Source organism: Balaenoptera ricei, chromosome 9 (assembly GCF_028023285.1).
Source record: "Balaenoptera ricei isolate mBalRic1 chromosome 9, mBalRic1.hap2, whole genome shotgun sequence".
Lineage (NCBI taxonomy): Eukaryota > Metazoa > Chordata > Mammalia > Artiodactyla > Balaenopteridae > Balaenoptera > Balaenoptera ricei.
The window spans coordinates 26,326,566-26,351,297 of NC_082647.1; positions in this window are offsets into that span (position 1 = coordinate 26,326,566).

Below are 24,732 nucleotides of genomic sequence, written 5' to 3' on the forward strand. Positions count from 1 at the left end.
AACATTTTAAAATTAACTATGATACCTTGTAATGGCACCTTTCACCAGATTAACACATTTCCCTTCTACTTGATTTGCTAAAGACTTTTATCCCAGATGGCCCTTAACTTGATTAAGCAGTTTTCTTGGTTTATTAAAATAGCCATCCCTCTTATCATTTAATGTAGTGAATTCAATTGATTTTTTTTCAAATATTAAATAAGCATTCTATTCCTTGAAAAAAGCCAGCTTGATAGTAATTATTCATCTTATATATAGATAAGTACAATTTACAAAAAAATCAAATTGTGTTTTTAAAATCTAAATTTATGAATGAGACTGGTCTGTTATTTGGCATTTTATATTAATTTAATTTTTATTGAGATACATATATATTCAGTAAAGTGCAGAGTTCTTAATTATATACTCTGATGAGCTTTGACAAATGTATATACCTGTGTAATCAAAACACCAATCACGATATACAAAGTTTCTTTGTGAATCTTTCATGACTATGCTCCCTACTCTACCCAGAAATAATCACTATTTTGATTTTTATCCCACAGATCAGTTTTCTCTGTTCTTTATATAAATGCATTATATAACAAATTCTCTATATTTGAGCATTTGACCACGTAAACTCAAGTTCATTATTTTGTTAATAAAAATATATTAAATAGTCACCAAGTACTAGAATAATTTAAATACTCAATTGTTTTAATATATTCAAAATTTAATATTTTGTAGCAGAAGTATATGGTATTTCAAAAAGATTATTAGAGGCAATTTTAAATACTTATTTAGACAATTGCTAGAGTAGACATTGCTTTTATATTTCAATAACAAGAGCTAAAATCTAGAAATATATATTTTAGTACATATGCCTAGTTTTTCAGAGAAAAAAATTCTGTTTCAATTGGAAAACTATTGCAGAGCATTATACTTCTTACACACAGAATTATCACAAAACAACACAGAAAGAGGCAGAGGGTATAACTAGAAAATAGAGAGGAAATATATCTTTAGCTTCAACTTGGCAGTTTTTCTTTCATGGCATTCAGAAAATAGCCAGAAAAATAACATAATACATATAATACAAAAAAAAAAAAAAGTCAAGCTGAGAAAAGAAAGCCCATAGCAACCAGAAGAGTATCACTTGACTAGTCAGATCATTTGAGGGTCTTTCTATTACAAAGATGCCTGAAGTTTCAGAATCTGGGTATGCTGGAGAAGGATATCTGACTCAGGTGAGTTTTGATGGTGAATTTTTAAAAAAATTATTTTCTCAAATTTGTGAGAAAATTGTGAGTGTTGTAATAGCTAATTGAGGGAATACAAATTTTGAAAACTGTCAGTTTCTGTCTAGGCATTTACTCTTAAAATCTTACTTATTACGTATACTCAGTGTTTTGAATGCCTTACTGGTCATTTGGTTTGATCATTTTCAACTTCCTCCCTCTGCCTTCCCTCCTTTAAAAAACAAAAAAGTTCAATGAGACAGAGGAATAGAGCAAATGATAAAAGGAATACTCATGCATCCATACGGAGTATCTGCACTTATCAACATTCCACTGCTCTTTATTTATAGCCCCATGCTAACCTATTTTTTCTAAGTATTTCAAAGCAATTTTTCAGATACCATCATTTTACCTATAAATGTTTTGAAATGTATTGGGAAAGAGCTTTTTATTTTTGTGAGGGTTTCATGGTATATACATTTGTCAAAATGAATCACCTTGCATACTTTAGATGTGTAAAATTTATTTTATGCCAATAATACTGCAAAAAAGCTTACAAAATGAAGATTCTGTACACATATATATCTAGGTATTGTATGCATTTTGTGATTATAAGTGAGATGTTTTTGTTTTTTGCTCATATATGAAACATAGACTTCATTTTATAACAACTATTTATCCAGCAACCATACTATATTTCTTGATTTTTAATAGTTTATCTGTTGAGTGTACTGAAATTTCTCTCTATAATGATAGTTTTCATTTTTTCACCTAATCTTTATATGTTATGCTTTTAAACTTGCCTTAATCCACTGGCTAGGATTTCCAATACAACACTGAATAGAAGTAACAGTAGAAAACTTTGACATTTTCCTAAATCCTGGGGGAAAGCTTTAATATTTCATCACTATGTTATTGGCTGTAAGTTTTTCCTAGATGCACTTTATCAAACTGAAAAAGAATTTTGTCATGTTACCAGTTTGTAGATTTTTAAGAAAATTTTTTAGTTTATGTGGTTTTTTAAAATGAGTATATGTTGAATTTTATCCAAAAAAACTGTTCCTCATCTACTGAAAAGATGTTTTTCTTCATAATTCGTAAATAAAATTTTCTGACCTTCTAACGTTAAACAAAACAGACATTCCTAAAATAAGCTTCATTGTTGTATAGTTGTTTTTATATATTGATGAATTCAATTTACTTTTGCATCCATATTTGTGAGAGATAATTGCCTTGCTTTGGGTTTGTTTTTCTTATAATGCCCTTTACAGGTTTTGTTATTAAAATTATGCTGAACTCATAAAACCAGTTTCGAAGTGTTTCTTGTCTATTGCCTAGATTATTTATATTATCTGTATCTTTTTTCTTAAATATTTGGAAAATTTGAACAGTGAAGCTATTTAGGAGAGGAGTTTTCTTTGTAAGAATAATTTTATTGTAGACTTATTTCATAGATACAGGATATTTAGTAATTTTCTCTGTATTCTTTATTCACTTTCTGATGTATTTTTTAAGGAGTTTGTCAATCACAAACTGTCAAATTAGTTCATATAATATTTAGAGGGTTTATAAATTTAATCTTGTTATGTCTCCTTATAAAATTGACCATTTTGTTATTATGAAATATCACTATCTTTCCTTATACTTTTTAACCTTCAATCTACTTTGTCTGATATTCATATAGCTATCATTGCTTTCTTTGGTTACTATATGCAGGTATATATTTTTTCATCTATTGCTTTCAGTCTTCTTGTGTTTTATATTTAAAGAACATACCTTATAAAAGAAATTGTGAGGGTGAAGGAGTTGGTGCCTTATGACAGCCAAGGATAGAAATATGATTTCTTTTCGTTCTGAGTTTTGTTTTTATTTTTTTTCCATTTTTTTGAATTTTTTTTTATACAGCAGGTTCTTATTAGTTATCTATTTTATTATTGTTTTATCTTTAAAGTCTACTAATTTTATGTGGGTAAATCTCCAAAATGGCTTCGTAGCTCAATTTTCTAAATTATATGGCAGGTCTTTTCAATATGAAAATGTAGGTCTTTCATTTCTCTTGGAAATGGTCTCTTGGAGTATAGTTTTCAATATTAACTTTGTTTCATTATTCTGTTTTTACTTTGTAGGAACTCAGTGTATATTTATGTACTTTCCTTGCCTAGCTTCTATATTTATCACTCCCACTCTAATGGTGTTTGCTTATGTATTTTTTTATTTCTTCTTTGTTCCCTGCCTTTACTAAATGACCTTTCCTATGTTTTCAATTGAATCTAGGCTATTTGTGTGTGTGCTCTGTAATTTGGTCTTCTTTTGTGAAATGATTTTTTATTTTTCATACATGAAAGATACTGGGATATCTTTGATGAGTTTGCCAGCTCTTACTTCCTATTTTACTTTATTATCCATTTCTGATCTAAGTTTTTGAATGTATTACTTGAAGCAGTTTTTTTGTTTTTTTTTTTAAATTTTGGCTGCATTGCGTCTTTGTTGCTGTGCGCAAGTTGTGGCAAGCGGGGGTTACTCTTTGTTGCGGTGCACGGGCTTCTCATTGCGGTGGCTTCTCTTGTTGCAGAGCACGGGCTCTAGGCATGCAGGCTTCAGTAGTTGTGGCATGCAGGCTCAGTAGTTGTGGCTCGCAGCCTCCAGAGCGCAGGCTCAGCAGTTGTGGCGCACGGGCCTAGTTGCTCTGCAGCATGAAGGGTCTTCCCAGACCAAGGTTTGAACCCATGTCCCCTGCATTGGCAGGCAGATTCTTAACCACTGTGCCACCAGGGAAGTCCCAGTTTCTTTTAATGTGTACATACAAATGATTGTTTAAGGATGTTTAATATAGATTGATATGCTCCCTTGCCTTTTTCTAGATTTGGGGTTTTTTGGTTGGTTGGTTGGTTGGTTGTTTTTGGAAGAATTACTCATTAGCTAAAATCCTGTAATTCTCACTTTATGTTTTCTTTTTGTTGTGGTTTATGTGTTTTGCAAACAATTTTCTGTCCATCGGAAAATGCCTCATAATGTACAGAATCAGCAACGTCACCAATCAGGGATGAGAGGTTTGGGTTGTTTACTACATTGTTTAGTTCAAGTTCGCCCTCTTCTGTTGCTACAGAGAAGTGCAGTTTCTATAATGGCAGCTTTATTTTCGGAGGGAGACTCACTGTGTCTTCTACTTCTGTGGTTCTTCTTCTCCTCCTCCTCCCTCCCCTTTTTTCTCTAGAAGACTTATTTTTCCTCTTGCTTCCTTCCCTTACATTCACCACCAACCATCTAAGGAATGTCTCTGAAGTTCTCTCTTTTTTGCCCTGAAAGTGATGAATTTCTAACTTCGCCATCTGGTCCAAGATTTTTTTTTGATTTCAGGACTGAAACCTCTTTTCAACAAGTCCCTACTTTCTGCTGATATATTTATCTCTGTCCAAAAACATTTTGTACTACAACCCTCTCTCACAAGTTAGCTTTTCCAGTTGTGGATATTTATTTCTCTACTTACATGTAAACTGGAGAAGGGGAGGGGGAGAGAGAGAGAGAAATATTAGTTCTCCTAGCATGAATTATGCATGGTTTTAATTGTTCAACTTGTTAATCTGTCTGCTTTTTGCACTACATGTGAAAAGACTTGGATTTAGGGGGCATCCATTTTCCTTCATAAACAGAATCCTCTAACACTTACTTTTAAATGAAATAGTGAAATAAAACAAGATGGAACAGAATAGAAATAGATTGGATTGCATTCACACATAAAGTAGATGGTATGTGCATACGCTTACACATGAGCAAATATATATATATATATAATCTTTATTTACTGAATTTTAATAAATACTCTTATTGTGGGTGCGGTTTAAAAAAGAGTAAAAAAGAGAAAAGCACTGCTCTAGAATACATTTGGATTTTTTTTTTTTTTGGTCCAGATCATGAGAAAAGAATTTCTGATGGGAAAAGTAAAAAGAGAAGCACTGAAACAAGTTTGGGTGCACAGCAGAGAAAAGCATTTTGCACTGAGAATGGTAAGTCATGCCAAAGTCAGCACATCAGAACAATGTTAAGTTGTCCTTCTTTAAACAAGATCATGAATGTCAAGCTCAGCTAAATTCGATCTTCATAAAAAATCTAGAGAGAGCAAGACCATCAAATAAAAACAATAGTTTTCGAATGTGTGTTCAAGTTACCATTTTTTGCTTTAAAAGTCTTATTTTTACTTTGTATATATTAAGATTTGATTTATTTCCTCAAAATAATTGTTTGCCACATATGACAAGAAAAATCTTTACATGCCTGAAACTTACCATATGCAAAGCTTTCCTTACTCTATTTTTCTCAATTGTTCTTTTTATTTGGTTCCATGATCCAAATACAAGTAATTAGCCTGAATATGTGAAAGCATTTAAATTATACAAGCACCCATAGAAAGGAGAAATGCATATAGTTGAGAGCCATACAAAATGCCTTTACAATTTTACTGTTTAGTCTAAACAGCAGTGTGAAAATAACATAGAACTCCAATGATCACGTTTCTTAATTAGACCTACTGGACAGCTAACCCATAGTTAAATGTTTTCTGATGTTTCTTATTATAACCTGCCATATTTGAAAGTTAAAATGCAAGTATACATTTTTTCAAAATTCAGCGTTACTAGCTGAGAAAATTATCTCACTACTTTGTCATTTTATTCAGGGGACCTGTGAGATTCTGATCCTGGGAGTGAGTAAAACTGTAAGAACTACAATTTCTTGAAATTTCTGTGTGTACTGTGTACTATCTAACACACTAGTAATCTGTTCTCATTTAATTCCTATAACAATACTCTGAGGTATCATTTTATACGAGAAATAACTGAGATTTCAAGGTGTTAAGTAATTCGCCCAAAGGTACACAGCTTGGGAGATGAAGACAAGCTCAGTCTCAACCCTCCTGCTGCCTTCATTCTTCTTAGGCCTGCACTCTTCCCACTCTTCCTACCCCAAACTGGGACCATGTTTATTCCCCACAGAGAATGATCCCCCAACTTCATCTTCACCCTCCTGATCATAAATTTTCAGAAATGAATGTATTCCATAGGATAAACCCCACTGGTTCATTTTAACTCTTCATTGCCTTTAAGGAAGCTAGTAGGTCATCATTTAAAATACTACTTTTATTAAGCATAAATTCAGCCGTACTGTAAAAAACCTAATTTTGGAGGCGAAAAGTAGTAACTATGAGTGGTTTTTAAGCGGTCATTTGTATTACCCTAATGATTTACAACTTTGTAGTACTCTGTTATGGTACCCAATTACCTTCTACATGCCAGGAGGAATTAAAAAAGGTTTCAAAATAAAATAAAGAGTCTTAACTGAGAAGAAATGAGGTGAGGGTGAGAGCCAATGTATTTTTAAAAAAGAGGAATCTTAGTTTACATCCATATTCCTGGGAGATACAGCAAAGAATCACTTTATGATGAAACAGTCAAGAAGCTCAAAGAACCCCAAGGAGAAAAAACAAGCCACACCAAGGCACATTATAATCAAATTGTGGAAAGCCATAATAAGGAAAATGTCATTATGAATGGGAAGAAAGATAAGAATAATGACTTCTCATCTGAAACAATGGGAACTGACAACTGTGGGAATTGAACCCACAGCCTTTATCCTCTATGCTAATCAGCCCCAGACTAGTATCACTAAAATATCTAGATTTGTCTTAAAGTTGCTGAATTCTCTTCTCATAGTTAAGAATTAAAGATAAAAATCTGAAATGGAATAAGTTGTGTAGGAGAGGGCTTGGAGATAGTGTTTCAATGGATTTGAGAAATGGCATATTTTTCCATCAATTCTGTGTTTATATTTCATTATTTCTATAAGAGTCTAATAAGGTAGTACTATCATCTTGCCTTTAAAAATGCTTTCCTGAAACCCATCGAAGAGTTCAGGTCTTTTGAGCATTAGTTGCCCCAGACTCCTTGTCTGGTGCCTTACAATAATCGCTGCACTTTCCTTCACCAAAACTCCGTGTCAGTAAATTGGCTTTACTGTGGCAGGCAAGCAGAACCAAGTTTGGTTTGGTAACAATAAGGAAACTAAACCCAGGAGTGTAACAAAATTTGCCAAGAAGATAAACAGAAAACATTGTTGAAGTTAGATATACTAAGCACAGAACATTCAGAAAATGCAGAATAGTCAAAAGAAATATTTAAAATACTCAGGGGCTTCCCTGGTGGCGCAGTGGTTGAGAATCTGTCTGCCAATGCAGGGGACACGGGTTCGAGCCCTGGTCTGGGAGGATCCCACATGCCGCGGAGCAACTGGGCCCGTGAGCCACAACTACTGAGCCTGCGCGTCTGGAGCCTGTGCTCCGCAACGAGAGGCCGCGACAGTGAGAGGCCCGCGCACCGCGATGAAGAGTGGCCCCCGCTCGCCACAACCGGAGAAAGCCCTCGCACAGAAACGAAGACCCAACACAGCCATAAATAAATAAATAAAATACTCAGTTCTACCCCCTGAAGTAAATACCACTATTATTTATGTTTTCTTCCAAATTTCTTTAAAATATAGTTGAATTGAATTTATGTATCTGCAAGATAATGCAACTCTTAACATTTATAATATAAATCAGAGTTCATGCTATTCAAAGAATGTTTCTCACATAATAGATTTTCCTTTTTCTAATACAAATGTTTATCCATTTATAATCAAGCACATTGTTTAACGTTCAGTACAATTATACATTCATTCCAATAAGTAACTTTTGAAATTAAAAAAAATCTATATAGCTTATAAATGGAAAAAATGAATTCATACCCAAATCTCTTTGATTCCAGGTCCTGTGATCATAATCATTATTCTGTACTTTCCTCTAACTAAACTGTACCTGGAAGATACTATTCATGATCCTGAGATTAGCAGCAAATGAGACAATTATTACCAGTAATGTAAATATCAGGGGTGGCCAAAAGTAAAGTGGAAGTAATTTATTTTTACTTATGTAAAAATAGACTCATGTACATAAGTTCTCTTATTTTTTAAACATTCTTTTTTTCTCTGTCTTGGTTACTACTTCCAAGAAAAATGGACACTGTTACCTCTGGAGAATTCAGGAACTTTGTTTTTTAAGTTAGCAATATAGAAATTTTGTGAAGTTGAAAAATTGGCTACTTAATAACTGAACAAAGAGCAAAAAATATTCATTCTTCTCTATTTTCTCTTTCTTTGAACACAGGTTTTCCAGTAAATCAGCTAGCACCAATGCTGGTTAACAGAAATATAAATGATTGAGATGAAATCATAACCTTTCCAAAGGAGAAGAGACAAATTGTACTTTGATGTTTGACTTTCTCCTATGAGAAAAAAAAATATCTCTTAAGTTTTTACAAATGTGAAGATGGATTTCCTAGAATGATATTTGCTCCAACTTTAAAATGCATACGGTGCATTTTCAAAATTATTTCCATTGGTTTTTTTCTTGCATGCTTTTGAGGTAGATAACTTGTTCTAACTTTGTTGGCATATACTCAAATTCACATGCAGAATTTCTTTTGTGAAGTCATCCAGAGGATATAGGCTAGAACAATGCGCTCAACTGAACAATATTATCTCCACTTCACAGATGAAAGAACTGAGACAGAAAAGTAAAATAACGTGTTCAATGCCACCGAATGAGTCACTGGAAAAATCAGGATTAGAATTCACTGTCCATGATTTCCAGGACGGAATGTTGGCAAAACTTCCCCCATATTTGACTAGAGGTTTTGTTAGCTTTGCAAACTCCAAAACAAACATGAATCTATTTATAACATTGGTGTGGAAATAAGACAAACCTCTACTTAGGAATAAACATGATACCTAAATTTTTATCATGGTAGAAATAGATTTAAATGCAACATGTGATCCATGGTGTATCCAATTTGGGTAAAAGTAAAGTGTACTATAAGTATATCTATATTATATCTTCACATTTTCATGTAATTAAAGCAGATCCTATTTAGTTTGGCCCATACTTCTTATGCTCAATGTTCATAATTTCATATGATTCCAACTTATATATGAATAGACAGAAATACAATCATATAAATAGTTTATTTTCTCCTGAAAATAAAGTCTTAAATTCAGAGCTTCAGCACTAATTCCCAAACTTGGTTCCCAAAACACTAACGACTATGTATCTCATTTATATGAACATCTCATAGTCTGAGCTTAAGACAGTGAAGGGAGAGTTCAAATCCCTGTAAAAGACTACTGCCCTAAAACAGTGGTTCTCAGAATGATTCCCAGACCCCTGGGAGTTCTGGAGTCATTTCACTGGGTCAAGTGTGGTCAAAGCTATTTTCATACTACTAAGATATTTATGCCATTTTTACTCTCATTCTCTCATGAATGTCTCTAGAGGCTGTATCACATTTGATAACATTATTGCTTTGATGGCTAATGTAATCAGTGCCTCTGAAATCTCATGCCTTAATTTTGTTTTCCTTTTTAATTTCTAATATGATAACTACTGATAGATACTGCTACACAAACAAAACCTCCTTGAAGTACTTGATAATTTTGAGACTAGAAAGGAGACCAAAAGCTTTCCATTACAGAAGATGACTTCCTAATTTTAAAAGAGGGAACAGCTACCTGGTGGCCACTTTTGAGGTGTAGCTTTGAGAAATCTTCTGGAAAGTTCCTTTAGGTTTATATAGGTTTTCAAATAATTCTGTAAGCCATTTAATAACCTGAAATAAATAAATTTCTCTATAAACTAGCCACAATGTGCATGTTTGTCTTCAACTGAACTCAGACCAATAAGCCATGTCTTTTCAGTCAAGAGAAAAAGATATTTCCATGGCAGAAAGGACTAAAATTCATTAAGAAAGCATTGTGTTCAGAGAATGGTGGAAAATCTAGTCTAACTAACACCTAGCAAGCATGGCTAGAACTGACAGGAAATGGTCTAGAAATGTGGGTAAGGTGTGGAATGTGCAAGGCCTTCAATGTCAAGTTGAATAATTTACACATTATCCTTTGGGGCATGTGTTCTTATACCTGCCTAGAAGTTTTATAAAATACAGATTCCCATGCCTCACCCCAGACATGTTTAATCATACGAATCCGTATTTTATCAAAGCTTCTCAGACATTTATTGGCTAGGTTTTTGAACTAGACTTAAACAATGGAAAAAATGGTTGCGAGCAGGAAATTGAAGTGATCAGATATGTGTATTGGAAAGAATCTTCTGATTTTGCCACTGGTAATTGATTGTGAGACAGAATAAGAGGAAATAGGGAAAATAAGACTCTCTCAATAATACAGTCAAGAGATTATAAAACAGTAACAGTGGGGGAAAGATAAATGATTATCCATACAAGAAGCATTTCATGACCCTCTTTTTCGTGCATGTCTCACTAACCTAGAATATAGTTTCCTTGTATATACCATCTGTAATATAATATTTCAAAAGTGCTCTCTTATCCCAGTTTTGAGATCATATCTAAAAAACTCTCAATTCCCCTTTACAGAAGTTTGCTAAATGCACATCCCAACCATTTTATCAGGCTCTAACAAATCCTGGGTTACAACACTCATACCCAACTTCCAGAGGCCTCAATGCCAAACATCTATGAACACCCCACTCTTCTTTGGGTCTGTGGAATCATTCAAAATACCCAATCCACAAGAAGCCCTCCAAATCTAGTTAACCCTACCTTACTTGCCATACATAAGCCACTTCCTACAGTTCCAGCTAGTGTTTACCACCCTTTTCCCAGGTATAACCCCTTGTGTGGCTCTGCCTGGGACTCTTCTCGTATTCAAAGCTCTAGGTGATAGAGTGTTTTTCATTTATTCAAGTAGGCATTGTGTTGTGATCCACCATCATGAGAATCTAACAAATGTTTTTATTCTTATACATTGTGATCACAGGTGAGCAAAGTATAAAGATCACTGCTCATCACACAGTATGTGCAGAAAATTTTTTTTTTTTTTTGATGAATGGAAAATTGAGAGAACCTATAAAATGGGGAATTATCTTTCCTCTAGGGTTTAGTATCGTTATACATATTAGAGATAAGGCACATACTGTATTGGGCACATGACAGGCTACTGAAACATGTTAGGGATTATTCCTACGAATAAAAGGGTTTAAAACAAAAATGAAATAGCTGACCTAATAGTTGGATTTCACAATGAATGACTAATAAAATCTTTGTGGGCTGGATAAAGCCCTTGGCTTGCCAAAATGTAAAGATAACTCCTCTCAACATAGTGTTTATAGAATTAGAAAAAAATGGAGAAGAGAAGCTAAGAACAGAAACCCCAAATAATTTCTGAAATTTCAAATTATCAGGGGAAGGAATGGCATGTTTAAACTGAAAAAAAAAAATTATCACTACTTCTAAGTTCTCCAAGATCATACATGTTGAAAATGATAACATCAAATAAGTATGTACATAAATAATTACACATCTATGTTTACTATACCCATAAAATGTTTATTTGGGGAGTATTTCTACATAGGCAAACATGTCATCTGTAAAAAGTTTTATTTCTCCTTATTGTCTTATTGCACTAAGACTTCTAGGATGATGCAGAGTAGGAGTAGTGACAGAGGACATCCCTGCCTATTTTCATTCTTAGGGGGAGATAATCCAGTATCTCACCATTAAGCATGGTAAAAGCTATACGTTTTTTTGCAGATATTTTTTATCCAGATAAGGCAGTTTCTTCTATTCCTGGTTTTCTGAGAGCTTGTATCATTAATGGGTGCTGAATTTTGTCAAATGCTTTTTCTCCATCAATTTAAGATGATTATGTCACTTTTCCTCTTTATTCTGTTGATATGGATTACACCAATTGATTTTTGAAATTGAATCAGCCTTGCATACTTCAAACAAATCCCACTTTATTATGCTATATAACTTTTTTACATTTTTAAATTTATTTGTTTTGCTTTTATGCAAAATTAATTTATTCTGTAATAGTAAATAACCGATAGAATTATACTTATGTTGCTATTATAAATAGTATATGATATTAAACAATTATTTTTAACTAATGCTGTCCTGCAAATGAAATCGGCTTTTGACTTTTGTGTACTGATTCTATATCCAGCCAAATTGCTAAGCTACCTAAAAATGGTGCTTTTCCTTGTATTCCTGCACTTCCTGTATTTCCTGCACTTCACCTGTGAAAAATGATTGTATTACAATTTCTTTTCTAATCCTTTAACTCTTATTTTTTGTTTTAATTTTATTGCACGGTATAAAATACATTTTATGGTCACTATATTGATCAGAATTAATAATAATGGCATATTTATCTTGTTCTTAATTACAAAGAAACAGGTTCCACTATCCACTAACTAAAGTCTTTGATGATTTAATTTTTTTCTCTTGACTTCTGTTATTACATGAATATCATGAATATAAGGTAGATTGAACAATTAAGGCCAAAACTATGATAAATGTACAGTAGTACTTTAAGGAAAAAAAATATCTAACAAAAGCTACGCAAGATTACTACTGAGGAAAGTTCAAAACTTTATTAAAGTCATTACAGAAGATCTGCCTTATCTCTGTATGTTTTTGATGACCTGAGCGCTGGCTCATATTTGGCTAAATTAAACCTCTGGGAATTCTGAGGGAAATGGAGAAAGGATGATAAATCTAGAACAAAATTTTATTTGTATCTTCCAGGCACCAAAGGACAATACCAACCTTGAATCACATTAACTTTTTGGGCTGGATTTTTTTCTTTCAAGAGAATAAACCAGCTAAATCAGCAAGAATAGTTCATTGGTTACAAATTCTCAGGATTCTATTATTGCTTTCAATGAGCAGGTAAAGAAACAGATTTCTTCATTTGAGATCTTTGCAGGAAGGCAGATTCTCCCACACATAGTCTCTCAATAAGAGAGTGCAGTATCCTTGAGTGTCTCATATATGAGAAAGTGCTTCTTTACAGCCCAAACCTGCTTAGGTGTAAAGCTGATATTCCAATTCCCAGTGGTCATTATTCTCACAAAGGGCGATTTAGCATGTCTCTCTGTTCTCTGACTGATTTATCGATGCTCTCCTTGCATCTATGTTCAAAATAAATGTTTATTGAACTCTATGTATAGACTATACCAGGTAAACTGGAATGAAACACAGATACCAACTATACTATAGTTCATAATCTATTTAGTGTTATGCATTAGTTATGTCTAAAGAAATACTACAAGGTCATATATCAAAAGATGCATATTGAAAATAAATGTATCTAACAGCTTACGCCAACACCACAGGAAAAAAAGTGAAGGTATAATCAAGGTGGAATGAAATTAATTACGAACAACTATCTCTCAAACTTTGTTTTTAAAAAGGCAATGAATATAGACTGCTTTTAAAAATATGTATATTATTTTCTAGGATCCTCAACTATCATGTGCTTGTTAAAATGCTGTTTTCCCAATACCTCCAGCTAGTGTAATGATGCCTCGTTGCTCACAGAAGAGATTCTGCTTCATTCCATTGCTTTCTTAATATACTTTGCCGTATTTGTTTTACCATTTTATCTCATTTGTTGGGCCCTGTGATTATTTACTTCTGAAATTACTTCAAACATATGAACACAAAAAATGATTGATTTAAAACATGGAATTTGGCAAGTGATTATACATAATGTGCTCTAATTACTTGCAGCAGAGCTTTTATCCTATCAATTTTTCATAAGAATAAAAAGTGCATGGTAAGTAATTGATTGATGATTTTTCTTTCATTTAAACAGTGAATACGTCTGTAACTTATAGATTAAGACAATTGTTCTGATGAACTGAAATTACAATATTTTTTTCAAATGTTATGTAAACACATCATTAAAGCTATTAGGATCTCCTAAGTAAATCATGTGAATTTATTTCAAACTACTATAATTATTTTTACCAATGGGCTGTTAAAAATCCTAAGGAGGTTGGAAACTCTCTCCTCTATATGTATATCTTATAAACTTGCCCCAAAATATATGTGTTTTTAAGAATAATACAGAATTGTAAGCACTAACCCACTGAAATCAAGTTTCTCTTTGGTCCAGAACTAGACTTCATATTTTTTCAATCTCATACATTAAAGAGACTTTAAATACATTTCAATTACTTTCAAGGAAATTTCTGACAACTTACTGTTAAAGGAGGTATCAAATTGGGAAGAACTAAAGAAGAAGAAAAGGGAGGAAAGACATGCGGAGGAAAAAACTGTAGTGACCAGCAAGACATGCTAAATTCATAACAGCGGGTACTAATACTTTTTAACAATATAATTAACAGTTCTGATATTTTTCTCAAGATAAATGCTGCATTTATTACTTTACTTTGAAACAGGTTATGACTTTTAGGCATAACTCACTTCATTTAGAGCCTGATATACTAAACAAGTCAGGGTCTGAAGTCCACATACACCTTGACTTATAAGCTGTATTAGCATTAGAGGAAGTTTAAATTACAAATACTATGATTAAATAAATATCTAGGTGTTAACTGTTCCAGTAAGCTCTAGTCTCCTAGGGATGTCACAACAAATTACCACAAACTGGATGGCTTAAAACAATAGAAGCTTATTCTGTCACGTTTCCGGAGGCCTCCTAGAAATCTGAAACGGATGTGCTGGCAAGGCCATGCTCCCTGAAGGATGTGGGAAGGAATAAAGGGGTTCCTGATCTAAAGCAAGTTCACAAATAGGCAGGACAATTTCCAATAGGTTTCAAGGCCTGAATATAATTCTCTATGGCTTTATCTGCCCCCTGGGCCTGTGGAGGTCCTGGAGGTCCTGCCTTTGGGTTGCATTTGCCCCAGAGTGGCCTCTGAGTCTGCATCTGTGACACTTGCTATTACCTATCTATTGACATGAACAATAAATTAATAAACGGTGGGCGCGATTTGGAACCAATTTTAATCATAAAATTAGCAATTACCAAAAAGAATCCTTCTAACTTCAAGCTAATAGAGAGTAATGTTCTTGAGAATACTTAAAAGAACATGCGACTTTCTTTGATAAACATAGCATATATTAAGTAGAGAGGGTAGAACAAAAGTTCAAAGGGTGAATAAAGTCTGTATAATGAATAAATTTAAACACAAAAGAAGAGAAACTAAATAGAAGTTGAAATTCACTGTAAGTTCCAGTAAGACTATTAGGGAAGTGATATATTGGGAACATGAGATTATTTAAAAGTAGAACCAATTGAGAGAAAAACACCATACAAAGGAAAGGAGCAGTTATCTAAAAGAGGAAAAGAGTGAATTCAGTACAGAGGTAGAAGGTGATTGGACAGAGTAGCTGCTAAATTTTGGGGAGAGTGAATTGGCTGGGGAAGAACAATAGGAAGTTAATGGAAACTTGCAGGAGAGAAATACAAAATAAGTGAGCTGAAAGAACCAGGTGAGGAAAGACCCCTAAAGTCACTATATTATTTACCTTGCAATCAGTATAAAGTGTTTTGAGCTGCAGCCCCCGAGGAGATTCCTATGACCAAAATGGCCATTCCTATGACTTGCCCTGTCAAAACTGGCCAGCTATAAAGTTAAGAGTATGAAAAACTGTTAAGTCTGTTTCCGAAAGTTTGTCTGTGACACGGACTTATTAAATCAAAGCCCATAATGACACATTAATCCATAAACATAATTTTATATTGAAATGAAAATAAAGTGTATCTGCAATCATTCAGTCATTATTGCAGTTGACAATTACTGAATTAAATGCCCTATGTTCAACAACAAGAAAGACTTACCCGTAATATTCAACCATTTTACTCAGTCCAACACTGTCTGTTACTATAATTAGAGCCTGGTTTGGATATGTCCCAAACATAATTTAACATCGTATTTATCACCTCAAGAACAGTAAGGCACAAGGGAGGGTAGCCTTAATTGAGTTACCTTTTCCATCCCTGGAACTCCATATTTAAAAGAAATTGGAATTAGTATGTGTATTAGTCCACTTGGGCTGGCATAACAGAATTCCACAGGCTTACACAACACAAGTTTACTTTTTCACAGTTCTCAAGGCTGGATGTCCAAGATCAAGCTGCCAACAGAGTTGGTTTCTGGTGAGACCTCTCTTCCTGGCTTGCAGATGGCTGCCTTCTTGTTGTGTCTTCACATGGCCTTTCCTCTGTGTGTGTGCACTCCTGGTAGCTCTCCTTATAAGGCCACCAGGCCTCCTGGATTAGGGCCCCACCCTTCTGACCTCATTTAACCTTAACTGCCTCCTTAAAGGCCTCATCTCCAAATACAGTCTTATTGTGGGTTACAGCTTCAACATATTAATTGGGGGAGGGGAGACACATTTCAGTCAATAACATCATGAACAGCACAAAATGAAAGATAGTGAATTTTGATGCTAAAGGCACATGTCTGTTTATTTGTGATGATAAAGCTCTTTACACTAGCAGCAAAATTACTCTCTTGCTGGCAGTCAGTATTAACAACAGATTTTTTTTCCCCCAGCAAATGGATCCATTTCTTCTAAAGCCTTCCTGTAGGTCTGTAGATTGTTAAGGAAACCTCCCTCTGTTGTAAACATTATGCAAGAAAAATTCCATGCTAAATGAAATTACACTCTAGCTGCAAAAAGTGCCATCATCATAAAGATCTGAGAAATCTGAGCATTTCAACATATAAGACAATTCCAATAGGATCACTTTTCTTTCTTATACTTAAGCTGATAATTCTTTTCACTTTTTGCAAAGATGTCCATTTGATTACAACATGGAATTATATGTAATATGTTGGCATCATAATTCATGATAACAAAAATAGCAGAGTGAACTTTTTGTAATATTTGGAGTCCTTTATTATAATTCTTCCTTTTATTTCTGGAATTGCGAGGCACTTTGCCTGTGCAGACATAACTATGCAAATGACATTGCTTGGCTTCAATGGGGTTTTGCGAATGTTTGCCCAAGTGAAATTTAGGTCTGAGGCATCCGAGGTATAATCAAATTTGAATGTGGATTCCTGGAAGCGGGATGTCAGAAAGTCCAACAGTATTTGTGGTATAAATAGTTTTTGAAGCAGCAGGAGAAAAGAGCTGCTGAATTGCCTGAAGGCTCACTGAAAGCTTTACATATTTCCATTTTCAGAAGGATATCCTGAAACTAAAGCTATCATCAATATATTAAAATGATCACATTTTCCTTCTTTTTCCCTACTTTCTTAATCTGCACCAGAGAAACAATAATAAATATTTCTTAGAGCCATGGAGCTTATGGGGAAATCTGTTGGGAGCTTATTTTTAGAGCATCTAATTATTGTTTCCCTGGCATAAAATATGCAAAACTCATTCTGCAGGGTAAAATATTAAGGATTCATATATATTATCTTACCAGTGCTGGGTTGCTCACTATAATATCCTCTAAAATGTATCTATTATGTCTAATTTAAATTCTGAAACTTTCCTCTCTATTAGATCAATATCACTGGGTGCAGAAACCTGTGGATAGCAGCTGTTACAAATCCTTTCTCCTTCAGACAAACTGGGATCTCAGTATATTTCAGATCTCCAGTTCTCCTGAACATAGCTATGTGAAAGTCTTGGATTGCCTTCTTGCACAATGAAACAATATTTACTTTACTCTTCTAAGAAGAGAAGACACCTATTTGAGGTTCCTAATGATCTGTATAAGCCACAGAAAAAGTCTTTTATGACTTGCAAAAGAACACTGACTAAATCTCCATATGTATTGCAATTTTGATATCAGAACGTAAGTTCTGATATCAAGGTTTAATGACCTGTTCCCTTACACCATGAAAAAGGCATGGGACAGGTAAGGGGACTAAGGGAGTTTCTGTTTTACACTTACATCCTTATTATCCTGAATGAGATTTAATGATGTTTGAGTATTTGGATGTCCCATAACTGGGCATGCTCAGATTAAAGACGTCTGGGTGTTTATATACCTTAGACACTAGTTTACAATATGGAATTAGGGCTTTGGAGCCACCAGAAGTTGGAATGACATTTTATGGAAGAAATTTTTGGTGGCAAAATCAGGTGATAAAGTTTAGTTCACTGATTGATTGATTCATATATTTATTTATTCACAATAATTACTTAGTATCTCTACATGCTAGGCAGAATTCTAGATACTGGAGACACAGAATAAAACAAAGTCCTGCCCTCACGGAGCTTAGAGTCTAGCAAGAGGAGGCATGCTAAATAAATACATCACATGCAATGGGAAAATATAATTTAAAAAATCTTCTAACCCAGAAAACTTCTCACAAAGGTAGAAGAGAAAGAAAACAGTGTCGTTACTGAATAAACATTAAACCAGAATATGTTGTGTATCACAGTGATATGCTAAAACATTGCAAAGACAGAAAGAAATCTCTACCCTTTTATGAGACAAGCAGACACAACCCACTACACACATGTTCTCAAGATAAACAATAACTGGAACTCAGGTAAGAGTACTGCACTGCACCACCTGTCATATATAGCTCATTCTAAATTCACTTGGTAACTGGGGTGGTCATCTCAATTTGCTAATTGGCTTTATCAAAGGAAAAATAAACTTCTCATATCTTTATAACAAGAGGTAGTTTTGTAACTTGGAGGAGGTGCTCGTGATCATAGCCTTCCACAGAAACTGGGAAGCTATTCTTCCTTGAAGATTACATACCAGAGATAGCTCCCAAATCCTTGAGAAAGACATTCCTTGGTCTTTCAAGTTGGCAAGAGGCTATCTTTCTTTTTAACAAATTTATATACATTTCAAAGAGATAAAAAGAACTTAAAATTACAAGTTTTCTAAAGTAAATGCTTTAAGAAAAGTGAGGGGGATAAGCCTTTTCTCTTATTTTCAACAGGGAGAATTAAGCTTCTTATTTTTATTTTGTATTTGTCCTTACAATCTCCTCCCTGTGTTACTAGAAAATAGTAGCATTACACTTTGCTAATAATCTCCATTGCTATCTTTCCTTTCTCTGGGCAAGTTGCAGACATCTAATATCCAGCAAGTCCAGTGAAATTAAAAAAACACTTTCTTTGAAGTTTATGGTAAAACAAATCTTTTGTTACCTATTTCATTCTTTTAGCTTTTTTTTTTTCCCTGTAGTACACAAGAGAGTTATAGCTTCCTCCTCCCCTCCTAGAGAAGAGCTCTGAGTTAAGAAAAAAAGTTCTGCTGCCCAAAAAGAAATGTTATCAGTGTTATCTATATTGTTACGGTTCCTTGGAACTGAAAAGAAAAAAAAAAAAAAGATATTACCTCTTTAAATGCTGAATCTGTTTTGATCAGTTTGTTGGAGAGAAAAGTGTTGGACTAGGGTACTGTGACAATGTCCAAAGGTAGAAAAGGAAAAGGAAAGAAAACAGCACCATCTGTTTTTCAATGGAGTTTCCAGTGTCTTTCCACTTATAGCAATTAATTGGTAACACAACCTAAATCAGACTACGGTTAAGATACAGGCCTCCGGGGCTTCCCTGGTGGCGCAGTGGTTGAGAATCTGCCTGCCAATGCAGGGGACACGGGTTCGAGCCCTGGTCTGGGAAGATCCCACGTGCCGCGGAGCAACTAGGCCCGTGAGCCACAACTACTGAGCCTGCGCATCTGGAGCCTGTGCTCCGCAACAAGAGAGGCCGCGACAGTGAGAGGCCCGCGCACCGCGATGAAGAGTGGCCCCCGCTTGCCACAACTAGAGAAAGCCCTAGCACAGAAACGAAGACCCAACACAGCAATCAATCAATAAATAAATCTTTAAAAAAAAAAAAAAAAAAAGATACAGGCCTCCGTCCATATAGTACAATGATTTTCAAGTCTTAGAATTTATTTATCAAATGGATAAATAATAAATAGATAAACTGCTTTTTTCTCTGCCTAGAAGATTCAACCGTCCCCCCACCCCACCCCAGATACCTATTCATAGAGCTCTTTCCCTTCCGTTTGGTTCCCTCTCATATGTAATTTTTTTCAAAGAGGTTTTACCTGACTACCCTATATAAATAGCACCTTCTCCTTCATTTTAAGAACTTCCCCATCTCATTTATTTGTTATTTGCTAGCACTTATATTTCCTTGTATTTCCCCCAGCACTAAGATGACACCTGACATGTGTGAGGGCAAAATTGTCAAGTGCAGATTGAGTCACCCCCTCTCTTGTAACCTCTACTAAACCCTCTTCTACTCACTAGCGTTAAACAATTTTCTCAGTAGATCTGGATCTAAAGTCTTCATCCTTTTCTTCTCACATTATTGTATATTTTCATTTTCCTGGGCTACTGTGTGCATATTTATCCCATAGCATTTGCTACCTTCAATGTACACGTTTCTACTGTAAGAATTAAAGGCCTTTAAAGGCAAACACTGTGTTCTGTTGCTCTTTAAACCCTAAAAGTGCAGTTGCTAACAAACTGCCTGGTACATAGCATGTACCAATAATTAGTTGCTGAATATTAATATTTGTTCACATATATATAAGTATTAAAATCTATAATTTTCTATAAGTTGAAATATTTTATAATGAAGCAAGTTAAACATATATATAGAGAGAGGAATGGATTCATTAGCTTTCCCAGGAAACTACTGGAATTTGGATGGTGGAATTCATTGCCCTATCCCAAAGATGAATTGGGCTGACAAACCTATTCTTAAAGTTATTTGAGAACAGGAAGGTGTTTAAATTCTTAAGTAACACTGTATAGTATAGACAGCCTGCTCCTCTGTTTTCTAATGATAATGGATCTATTATTGTGCTTCTAAGAGGCCCTTTTGAAGTAGAGCCAATTTTCTCTATACAGTCCTTTCCTGTTTGAGATTATGCTGTAAATCTACAGGATTTGTTACTGATGATACTTTTTTTTTTTTCCTTTTCCTACTTTTGGACATTGTCACAGTAACCTGGACCAACACTCCATGGAAAGAAAGAGAGAGACTGAAAAAGATTCAATACTTGAAGGGGCAATACCTTTCTTTCAATTCCAAGACACTGTTACAACATAGGCAACACCGATAAAACTGTTTCAGGGGCAGAGCTCTTTTCCTTAACCCCAAAATCTTTTTGGGGAGGAAAGAAAGCTATAAATATCTTGTTTACCACTGAAAAATGTACGCTAAAATAATTAAATAACAATAGATTCACTTTATCTCAAACTCCGTATATGGTAACTCTGAAACAATTGAAAAAAATAAAACATGAATGATTATTTCAATCCATTCAGTAGTAAAAGAAGAAAGAAACCCCCAAAATTGGATCACTTTACATTAAAAAATTTATAAAAATATTTTAAAAACTTAAAAGTTCTATATCATTTTATATTTGGACTATTTAACATTTTATATTGGTAAAGTAAAGGGACATTTTCTGTATGTCAATTGAAGAGGATAAAATGGGTCATGGGCTTATAACTAAAATCATTCAAGTTTTAGGATTACTTTTTCTGATCATATGCGATTATATGTTAAAGCCCCCAAAATAGATGAATGAATACATACATGGAAATGGCACACTTGGAATGTAAATTTATGTGAATTTAGTGATTTTAGAGAGTCAAATATTCTGAAAATACATTGTGCAGTGGAAACAGTTTTATGTCTAGCAGAGCGGACCTGGCTGCTACCTGATTACTAGAAAAAGGTCTGGTTTCTTTGAGCAAAGTCACAGGGGATTATACCCACTCCTGAATGCAACAGAAACAGGGTAGTGTAGCAGAAGAGCTCCTGAGGAAGTCCATGACTTTTCTCTAGTCAGGGTCTTATCCAGTCACTGATTAATAAGCCCGTGACCAAACAGCCGTTCTCTCTGAGATTCACAGAGTGTTGATCAGGAATTAAACACTACGTAAAATAAATAGGAAATGTCATGTAGTTGTAAAGCGTAATTAAATACAACCATATGTTTTCAGTCTTTCCTTTGAGGTTGGTTACCCAAATCCACATATCAAAGTAGAAGCTGGACAGGATTATACTCACTCTCAAAACCTCTTCGATTCTGTCCTTAAACCTAGTTTTACTCCGAAACAAAAAAATAATTTACCCCCAGATTCAAAAGGAATTCCTTCTCCATAAAGTTAAGAGAGGCATGGCAGAGACTGTTATTTACGCTTTTTAACAGAGACAGAATTGATGGAATTCAATTTTATTAGACGTGGAATTCAGCACGCACTCAGTGCCCTAGCACATTCTACTTGACACATCTCATGAATATGATAGGATGTCAGGTTGACTAGCTGCATTTCCATAAATGGGTTACCTTAGTCCCTTTGGGCTGCTATAACAAAATACCATCGACTAGGCAGCTTATAAAGAACAGAAACTTACTGCTCAGAGTTTAAAGGATGTAAATCTGAGATCAGGGGTGCCAGCATGGCTGACTGAGGGCCCTCTTTCAGGTCTTAGACTTCTCACTGTAACCTCAAGAGGCACAAGGAACTAGAGAACTCTCTGGAGCCTCTTTTATAAGACACCCATTCATGAGGTTCCACACTCATGACTTAGCATCTCCCAAAAGCCCCATATCCTAATATTATCATCTTCAGAGTTAGGAGTTTTAACCTATGAGTTTGGGGAGGATACAAATATTCAGACAACAGCATGAGTATAAAGCAAGACCAACAAAAATCATATAGACATTCAATCAGATAGTGGCAATAGTATAAAGAGTTCATACCCTGGTCGCTTAATATTATTTAAACTGCCAGGTGGAATATATTCTGTTGGCAGCAGTTTTAGGAATCTATGTATAATTCTGTTAGAGACAAATCCAAATTCCTTTATTGTGAGAATGGAGAAAAACACAAACAACAAACACGAAAGCTCACTTTATATGAGAACTACTCCCACCTCCTCCCAAAAAAGATTCATGCATGGTACTATAATATAAGGTAACATCTGTGGCACTGAAATTAGAATGAGATAATGAAATAACATGAACAGGCTAATTTGAATTAGATTGTAGGGTGCAAGATGTGTGCAAGTTTCATACTGAGCATGGCCTGTCTTATTACCTTTCCCATAAGCCTTACTGGAGGATTCCTTTGAACTTATAAAAGTGAGATCAATACCAAAATCATCCCTCTACCTAACCCATTCAGAACAAAATGCTGCTATTTGTTTTCTCTGATGATGTACTCAAAATCTGACATGTAATATGATAATTTGCTTTTTTTTTGTCCATGGGTGCTGATGTGTGAGTTCTAACGATGCAAAACATCAGGGTTAATAAAGACAGAATGATTCACCTCTTAAAAGGCAGAAGTCCCTTACTGTTCAGCTGCAGAAAATGGAGATTGGCAGTTTCATTACTTACCCTAGGAATTCTCTTCCTTTTAAAAAACCGACAAAATAGGCCAAGAACTATTACGTGCCAAGGGTTAAATTCACATAAGGCACTTAGGGATAAAACCAGCTATAGCTTTGCTGGTTTCAAGATAAGCTTTCAGCTTCTATTACCTAACAAGAGTGGTTAGCAAATCCAACTAGTTTGTGAAACTCCGGCATTTTAGTTTTGGTTCAACTCTAAGGTCAAAACTTGAGGAAATTTAGGACATGTAGGTTGTACACAGGCCACACCTTAGCCAGAACCCCTACCTCAAAAAGTGGAATGCTTTTAAATTCAACTTAATTCAGTGGTTGAAACAAGCAGTATTTAGATCATTAAACTGACCTTTATTTTTTTTTTTCTCATTAGTTTGTAGCTCCACTAAACTGTGCTAAGAGTCTATCTGTGCATTAATTTTGTATCCTGCTACTTTACCAAATTCATTGATTAGCTCTAGTAGTTTTCTGGGAGCATCTTTAGGATTCTCTATGTATAGTATCATGTCACCTGCAAACAGTGACAGCTTTACTTCTTCTTTTCTGATTTGGATTCCGTGTATTTCATTTACTTTGATTGCTGTGGCTAAAACTTCCAAAACTATGTTGAATAATAGTGGTGAGAGTGGGCAACCTTGTCTTGTTCCTGATCTTAGTGGAAATGGTTTCAGTTTTTCACCATTGAGGACGATGTTGGCTGTGAGTTTGTCATATATGGCCTTTATTATGTTGAGGAAAGTTCCCTCTATGCCTACTTTCTGGAGGGTTTTTATCATAAATCGGTGTTGAATTTTGTCAAAAGCTTTCTCTGCATCTACTGAGATGATCATATGGTTTTTCTCCTTCAATTTGTTAATATGGTGTATCACATTGATTGACTTGTGTATATTGAAGAATCCTTGCATTCCTGGGATAAACCCCACTTGATCATGGTGTACGAGCCTTTTAATGTGCTGTTGGATTCTGTTTGCCTGTATTTTGTTGAAGATTTTTGCATCTATGGTCATCAGTGATATCGGCCTGTAGTTTTCTTTCTTTGTGACATCTTTGTCTGGTTTTGGTATCAGGGTGATGGTGGCCTCATAGAATGAGTCTGAGAGTGTTCCTCCCTCTGCTATATTTTGGAAGAGTTTGAGAAGGATAGGTGTGAAAATGACTATACAACCCAAAGCAATCTACAGATTCAATGCAATCCCTATCAAACTGCCACTGGCATTTTTCACAGAACTAGAACAAAAAGTTTCACAATTTGTATGGAAACACAAAAGACCCCG